We start from the raw sequence: 8785 nt of genomic DNA on the forward strand, positions 1-8785 counted from the left end.
CTCATCCGAAGACATGAATTTCCTTGTGGCTGAAAACCAAGGTGTTTTAAAACTTTTAAGGATTTTAGATACATCTTAAGTCTAGTGGAAAGAGTATTTAAAGCAGTAAGATTATTGGATGTGAATGTGAAGAAATCAATAGATTTTGTATACATTCATGTACATATTAATAACAATCGTTTAAATGTCACCGAGAGACAAACATTAGCGGTAATGAGAATAACGGCACTTTTGAAGTGCTCCAAAGTCTGTACTGCGTCATTCTGCAGAAACTGTCTCCTAGTCTGGTGTTCTTTTTGCCGCAGTATTTCTAGAAACTTCAATTACTGTGCAATTTATAAATCACTGAAGCGTGTTCTGTCCCTCAGGGGCTCCCAGTCCATTTTCTTTCCACTTACAAAAGGGAGATGGGCATCACTTAGCTGCTGCCAGGAGGGTGCCTGCTGGTGTGCAGCACAGGATGACCTCTCCGAGCAGGTCGCCAGAGCAGGGGCTTCTCACCACAGCTCCTGGGGAACGGCAGGGGCCACTTGAGTCTGGGCCCTTTTTTCTGATACACTAGTCTTTAACCTGGATGAACTTATTTCCAGGAACTTCTTGTTCTACTTGTATGTTCTCGCTATTTAAAATTCTTTGCACTCAGAAGCTTATCTGTGTGGTGGCGTGCACCTAAAATGCCAGCAGTCTGGGAGGCTGGGTAGCAGGACTGAAACTGAGCTGAGTCTAGCCAACAGGGCAGTTTAGCAAGACCCTGCCCCGAAATAAAATATAAAAAAGGGCTGGGAATGTAGCCCAGCGTGAAGACCCTGGGTTCAATCTCCACTACTAAAAAAAGACAAAAGAAAAAACCTCATTTGCTTTCCAGTTCTGGATCGTTTCCCTTGTGCACATACTGTACCGGGTAAAATATTGATATTTTCAAATGCAATTTTATGATTCTACGGACATGCACGTAACTTTGGCAACATGCTTGCCACAATGAGTGCCTTTCCATCAGCAAAGACAAGGCGTGTGGACACCTCAGACATTGGCTAGTAGAAGAAATTCTCTAACCCTTGGTTAAATGACCTAACATGCTGCTTTGGAATTATCATAACACCTTTGGGAAAGACATTTATCTCTCTGTGTTTAATTTTCTAGGGCTATAGCTTCAAGAAAAAAATGTAAAGACCCAAAGAGGATTTATTTGCTCAATACTTTCTCTGGTGATATTTTTATTTTGTATTAAACATACATACTATATAAATTCAGTACTTCTACGTTTTATCATAGTTTAGGAATATTTAAAATATCACATACTATCAGCATAAGCATGAAACTTGCTTACTGAGTTCCTTCCTGAGCTGATTCCAGACACTTCCTAACTCGGGACAAATTGCACATGCAAAATGAAGATGAAGTGCCAACATCGAGCAAGGCAAATGCATGTCGCCGTGAGCACGGCTAGAAACGAAGGAGGAGCATTGGGTTTACAGTAAGAAAAACCGGGTTTGCAACCCGACTTTGCTAATTAGCAGCAGTGGGACCCTGGATAACCCTAAGGCTCGCTTTTCGCAGACTTCTGGGACAATGCATTCACGCCTTATTTCCTTTCACATCCATCCACTATGAGTTCATTCACTCACTAACAAGCCTTTACTGAGTGCCTACTGTGGGGAGACATTTTGGTGCCTATATAGCCCTAACAGAGCGCTGCACAAGCCAAAGGAGACGATCACACCCAGCACTGCCACGGGTCAAGGGCTCACCATGCGCGTGGTCTTTACCTGATCATCTCCGTTGCACAGGCAGTATGAGCTGTCGGCGTGGCTTTAGGTGCGTTCTCGGGTAGTCCTCTCAGAGCCTGGGAAATTCTGACCCTCGGTGTACACATGAGATAAGTGAAGCACAGTTGAGAAACTCACTCAGAGTGGGAGGACTTGTAAGAAGCTGACTAGAACTCGAACCAAGGCAGATCTGACTCAAAAGACCCAGTTTTCCAGGCCTGTCAATATGGAAGTTCGTTAGAAATAGGGAGTTCTACAGAATGAGAACCATTATTTACTATTATTGTTACCATACTCATTTGTGATACTATAAAAACAGTCCAAAACCAAACACGAAAGAGGAAATGGGCTTGCTTATGTTACTGTAGGAATTCTCATTACAGTGCTTTTGGTTCCTGTTTCTGCAGCTTGAGATTCCCTTTTTTTTCCCAGATGGGCACACCGCGCTGCTGTTCTTTTTCTGTCTGCAGATCATGGCTGGGCTGTTGGTAAGCATGTTGTTTAAAAAAAAAAAAAAAAAAAAGAAACTAACAACAGCAACAAAAAAAACCCTGAAATGATTTCAGGGCAGAATCACCATGTCAAGGAGGTTGTGTACATCCTTCATGATGAAAATGCCAATTTCTTATAAAAAGGCAGAACTCCACATTTTAAAAGGTTGAATGTAATGTTATTTAACTAATTTCATATGACTACCTTTAGGTCACTGAAAAAAGTCCAAATATAAGAATAGTCTCTGGAGTCTGTAACATTTTCGTGTGATTCAAGAATAGCTAAATTCTAATTCGTTTTAACCTCTTGCCTTTTGGCATTTGGGCTCTTCTGACAGGAAGTGTGTGTCCATTGTGAGATTTGTTAGGAAAGGAATTGTCAGTTTAATCAGGAATCTGTTTTTATTACATCTTTGGCAGCTAAAGAAGATCCCAAGGTTTTGACACAAAGAACATACATTATTTAAATAGATTTATTGGAAATTTTGTTGAAATATAATGTTAAAATATTTTTAAAATCGTAAGTATATTTTAACAAAACAATATTACCATACCCCAAAAACTTCACGCATGCCTTCTTTCAGGTATGCTAGATCCAGAAGTAACTGCTATTCTGATTTCTATTTTAATACTTTAGTTTCTGCTTTTGGACTGTTTATAAATGAAAATAAAATTCTATAATATTCTCCTTTTTGTGACTGGCTTCATTCATTCAACACTATGTTTATGGAGTTCATCTATGCTGCTCTGTGTAGTGGAAGTTCGTTCTTCCTTATAGCTGTGAAATGTCTCGTAAGGAATGAGTCTACCACAATTATTTCTCACCCATTCCACTTTGCATAGGCATTTGGCTTGTTTCCAGTTTGTGGCTGTTAAAATTATTGATGCCTTGAAATACCTGTGTATAAGCTTGTCTCTTGAGCATATACTGAGGGTGTGTGCTGGCTATAAAGTTATTTATATTTTCAGCTTTAGTAAATACTGCTACTTTTTCGAATGGTTGTGCAATTTTAAAAATCCCACCCTCAATATATAAGAGTTTCTGTTATTCTGTATCTTTGGTGGACTTTTTAATGTTAGCCATGCTAATGTACAGTGGTATGTCATTATCATTTGTTTATATTTCCCTAATGACTAATGAGGTTGAACACGTCCTTATATTTTTATTGGCTATTTGTATGTTTTCTTTTGTAATATGTTTCATAGTACTTGAAAAAAATATGCTCCCAAAGACATCTGTGTCCTACTTCCCAGACCTGTGACTATGTCAGGTTACATGGCAAAGGAGAATTAAGACTGCATGTGAAATTAAGGTTTGCAACCAACAGAATGTAAAACAGATTATCCTGTATTACCTAGGTGAGCCTAGTGTAATCACAAAGGCTCTAAGAGTGGAAGGAGAAATCAGAAGAGAGAAGCAGGGGTGGCAGTGCAAGAAGGACCCAGCCAGTGTCACTGGGACTGAAGACAGAAGACCAGCCCATGAACCAAGAAAGCCACCCTGTCCTTTACAGCTCTGAAAGACACAGAAATGGATTTCACCCCGAAACTCCACAAGCACCACAGCCATGCTGACACCTTGGCACCAGTGAAGTAATGCTGATGTTTAGGCTACAGACCCATAAGATAATAAATTTCTGTTGTTTTTGTAAAAGGAAACTGAAACATGTCTTCAAGTCTTTTTGCTCAAATTTTCCTCAGGTAGGTCTTTTGCTTTGCAGATTCTCCATATATTATGGATGTGAGGACTTTCTTGGGCTTGTTTAGTATTTTGCATCCACATTCTATTTGATCCCAGCTTAATTAAGACAACCATTATTCCACTCTTTCTGTGAATCTGACTTTTTAGATTGCACATGTGTTGGTAAGATCATAGACTATTTCATTGGTCTGAGTCATTTCACTCAGTAATTCCTTCAGGTTTCATATATATTTTTGCAAATGACAAGATTTTTCTTCTCTCTCTTTCTCTCTGACATTTTCTTTATTCATTTATCTGTCAGTGGACGCTGAGGTTCTTTCCACGTTTTTGCTATTGCGAATAGTGTTGCAGTGAACATGAGAAGGCAGATACCTCTTCATACCTGGTTTTGTTTCATTGCAGTTCTATTTTTAAATTTCTGGGGACCTTTCATACTGTTTTCCACAATGGCTATAGCAATTTACAGTCCCCAGATGTACGCAAGAGTTCTGCATCCTTACTGCAATTGTTGCTTTCTTGTATTTTCTTCCAGTGCCTGGGGTCGAATTTAAGGCCTCACACGTGTTGGTCAGGCGCTCACTGCTGTGCTGTGAACGTAGCCCTCGTCTTTTTCTTTTTCAGTAGTCATCCTAACAATTGTGAACACTATCTTATTGTGCTTTTCACTTGCATTTCTTGATTCATCATGTTGAGCATTTTTTACGTATCTGTTGTTCACCTGTATGTCTTCTTTGAAAAAATGTTTATTCAGGGCTTTTATCCACTGTTTAATCAGGTTATTTTTTTTTATGTCTGAGTTATATCAATTCCTAATATACTTTGGATATTAATTCCTTATCAGGTAGATAAGTATTTTCTTTTGCTCCATGGATTGCCCCTCACTCATTTGATTGTTGCCTTGATTGTGTCGAAGCTTGTTAGTTTGATGCAGTCCCATTTGTTTATTTTTGTGTTTTTTGCCTGACTTTTGGCATAAAAAATCATTTGCAATACCAGTGTCTAGGAGTTTTATTCCCTATATTTTCTTCTAGGAAATTTTATGGTCTTGGTTCTTATATTTTACGCTTTAACCCATTTTGTGTTAGTTTCTGAATGTCACGTAAGAAGATAAAGTTCAATTTCACTCTTGCATGGGTGCATTTCTTCTTAACACTATTTATTGGAAAGAGTATGCTTTCTCCATTATGTAGTCTTGTTAAATTCTTAATCTTATATATGTGGATTTATTTCTAGAATCTTGATTCTGTTCCTTTGGTCTATGAGTTTGCTTGAATGGTAGTATCGACCTGTTTGGGTTATTCTAGCTTTGCAATATAATTTGAAATTAGTAAACAGGTTGCCTCTTGCTTTGTTCTTTCTCCAAGTTGATTTGGTCTTTGTGATCTTTTCTGTTTTCATATGCTTAAGAGAGAGTCACATAATTTTCCTTTCTTGTAACATTCTTTTTTGTTGTTGTTGTTTTGTTTCTCTTCTGGTACCAGGAATCGAATTCACTACCTTGTACTTGCCGGGCAGGTGCTTTTGCCACTGAGCTAAATCCCAGTCCCTCTTGTAACATTCTTGTTGAGCTTTGGTAATAAAGTATTGCTGGCTAAATTAAAAATCACTTTGGGATGTAATCTCATTGTAAGATCACTGCTCCATATATGTTAAATTTTGATGAATTCTCCAATAAAGACATACGGGTCTTGAGTTTTATTTCTGATAATTTTGGTTGAAGAATTTAATTTGTTTAATAGTAGGTTTATAAAATTTTCTATTTGTCATATGTTATTTTTGGTAAGCTGTATTTTTCAAGGAAAATGTCTTCTAAATTTTCAAGATAATTTTCACAAAGTGATTCACGGTGTCTTCCTTTAGAAATATTTGTGAAATGTGTAGTGATGACTTTTTACATTTGATAGCATTTGCCTTTTTTTTTTTTTTTTTTTACAGCAATGAGCTTTGCTAGAAGTTTGTGAATTTCAAAATTTTAGAAAATAAACAATTGGTTTTGATGATTTTCCCCATTATATGTGGATTTTGTTTCACCAATTTATGTTCTTGCATTTACAGTATTTCCTGCCTTCTAATTAGTTTGACTTACTATTTTTTTAGAAGAACTTAATTTACTACTCTAGCCTTTCTTCTCTGATATATTGCATTTTAAGGCTAAAAATAGTCTGTAAGCAACACCTTTGCTACAAACCACAAGTCTTGATTTTTTGTTTCACTCAGTTAACCTTTAAAATAATTTCCAGCTTGACTTTTTTCATCAATAGAGCTACTTAAAAGTATGCTGCTTAACTTCCATGTGTAAGATTTTCTAGTTGTCTTGTTATTGATTCTAGATTAATTCCACAGAGTACATTCTCTTTTTGTTTCATTCCTTTGAAATGTTTTGAGATATACACACATTTCAGCCAAGCATATTATCAATTTGTGTAAATGTTCATGTTGAACTAAAATGATATGCATTCCATAATTACTGTAAGCAGCATTCTACATACATCAAATAGGCTTAGTTTCTTAAAAATAGTGTTAAAAAATCTTAGGCCCTATAATATTTTAATATCTGCTTGCTCAATCAGATGTTGAAAATGATGTTTTAACGCCTACTATGATCATAGATTTATCTAGTTCCTTTAATGCTGTTAGGCTTTATTTAAATTTTTGAAATTATAATATTAAGTACATATGTTTAAATAATCATGTTCTTTTCCTTGGATTTGGATCTTTTAGCACCACAAATTTTCCCTTTTGATCTTTACTAATGCTCTTTATTGTAAAAGCTGCTTTGTTTGACGTTAGCTTTGTGATATTCACTTTCTTTGGTTAGCATTTTCGTAGCGTATTGGTACCCCTTATGTATGGTCCTACATTTTCTTGGCTTTTCAAATAATTTTAAATGTTATTTCTGGTTCCAGAAATAATTATACAGAAATAAAATGTAGAACTTCCCTCTAACAAATATTTGGGCCTGAACAGCAGCTGCTCTCACTTCCTGGGCTCACCAGGGAAACTGTTAGTAACCAGCACGACGAGGGAAGTTACTGCACTTGAAGATTAAAATAAACAAGCAGCAAGGCAAAACTCAAATCGCATACAACAGGGAATGCATCAGGTTTTCCTCTACATATCGAACGTTAGAAAACAGTATCTGGTGCATTCTGGGGGAGTGTTTGCCCCAGTAATTTTTGCATGATCACATTTCTTCAAATCATAACAAATGTGTCTATGTGTAGGAAAACTACAAGCATAGGACCTCTGAAAAGAAAACAGAGCTGGATCATATAATCTAGTCAACTGAGAGATAAAACAGAATACAAATTTTTGAAATGTCAAAATATTAGTGATGAGCATTTCATTCATCTGAATATGAAACTAAAATTTTCAACTGGTCTCCGGTAATGGAGTGTAAGTACTATAAACCTTAACTTTATGCAAGTAAAACAAGAGTGAACAGAAGTGGAGGATGTGCAAGTGTTGCCATCTCATGCCAGGTTTTAGTAAGAGTCAACAGTCTGCCCAAAGCTAAAATATTAAGCTTAAATGTGTTCATAATGGTTTAATTAACTTGAGATATTTTTAAGAGTAATTTTGCTTGTGCTGAAGAAACACCTGAAATTTCATTTTCACTTCCTATTTAGTTAATTCAAGTATAATAAAAATTACCATTATATATACAAAGAAAGACAGGCAGAAAACAGTGACCTCTAGTTATGAACTATAGCTACTTGGGGATGGTTAGTTTTTGGTGATTATTTCTAACTTTTTCATTGTTCTTTTTCTTATAGCTTAACTTTTACTTTTCTTATCATAAGCATGTATCATTTTTACAAAATTTTTAAAGTCATTTTCTAAAAGAAAGTCAGAGAGAGAGCAATAGAGTCATCTTTAGCTAGAAGAATTTTTCTCACCTTTTTCTCAATTACTTTTACAGAGAAACTCTCTATTTTATCTTAAAAGAAGCCACTGATTGAATTATTCTTTGTCATGGTGAGCCTAATGTGATCAATTTTTATTTGGGTTTCACTAATGAAGAGTGAATTTTTTCTCTCTGCAACTCCTAGCATTCACCATCGCTCAGTGTAACCTTTCATATCGCAGGCTCCCCGTTTCAAGTCAGGTCTGTCATCTCTTCTTCTTAGATCTAGAAACAGACAGTGTCACCAAAAGGACACTCTCTGAGGAGCAGGATGGTGGTGGGATGCTAGTGGTTTGAAAGCCCATCAGATTGACAGCCGTTCTGCCAAGCACTACAGCAGAGAGTCAAAGAATTAAAATGCAGAGCCTCCTATTGTATGTTGCGAGATGGGGAGGACAGGAAACATTGGCTCGCAGATATAGAGCACCTGATGTGTGCAGGCATGGTCACAAGAACCCTGTGAGCTTTGCCTTGCTAATCTCCTCATACACACCAAGGGCTCAGGGAGTTGCAGAGGTTAGATGAACCATCTCTGGCCATGTGGCCAGCCAGGAAAGCTCTGACACTGAAGCCTGTGCCCTGCTGTGTCCTTCTTTCTCTCTCTATTGCTGCCGAGAAAATGTTCCTAGATTCTTTCCCTTTCCTCTGTGTCTGTTGCTGGCAGTGGAAGTGTTTCTATCATCTTTTTCTTCCTAATTTGCAATTTTGTTTATTGCACTTTTAAACGTTCTTAAAAGTTTTGCCTTTGATACAGATAGCAAATGTTTTGCTCCAAACTCTTTTGAAGAATTACTACCAAGACAGTAGAAGCAGTTAGATCTGGCTAGAGCTGAAATTTAATGGCAAAATGAGATCAAACCTACAAAGAGTTAATTATTCTACCACTAATTTAGTGTAGTCTTCTTGGGGGGAAAAAGCC

The sequence above is a fragment of the Chinchilla lanigera genome, unplaced genomic scaffold (genome assembly GCF_000276665.1).
Source record: "Chinchilla lanigera isolate Chin_1 unplaced genomic scaffold, ChiLan1.0 scaffold00034, whole genome shotgun sequence".
NCBI lineage: Eukaryota > Metazoa > Chordata > Mammalia > Rodentia > Chinchillidae > Chinchilla > Chinchilla lanigera.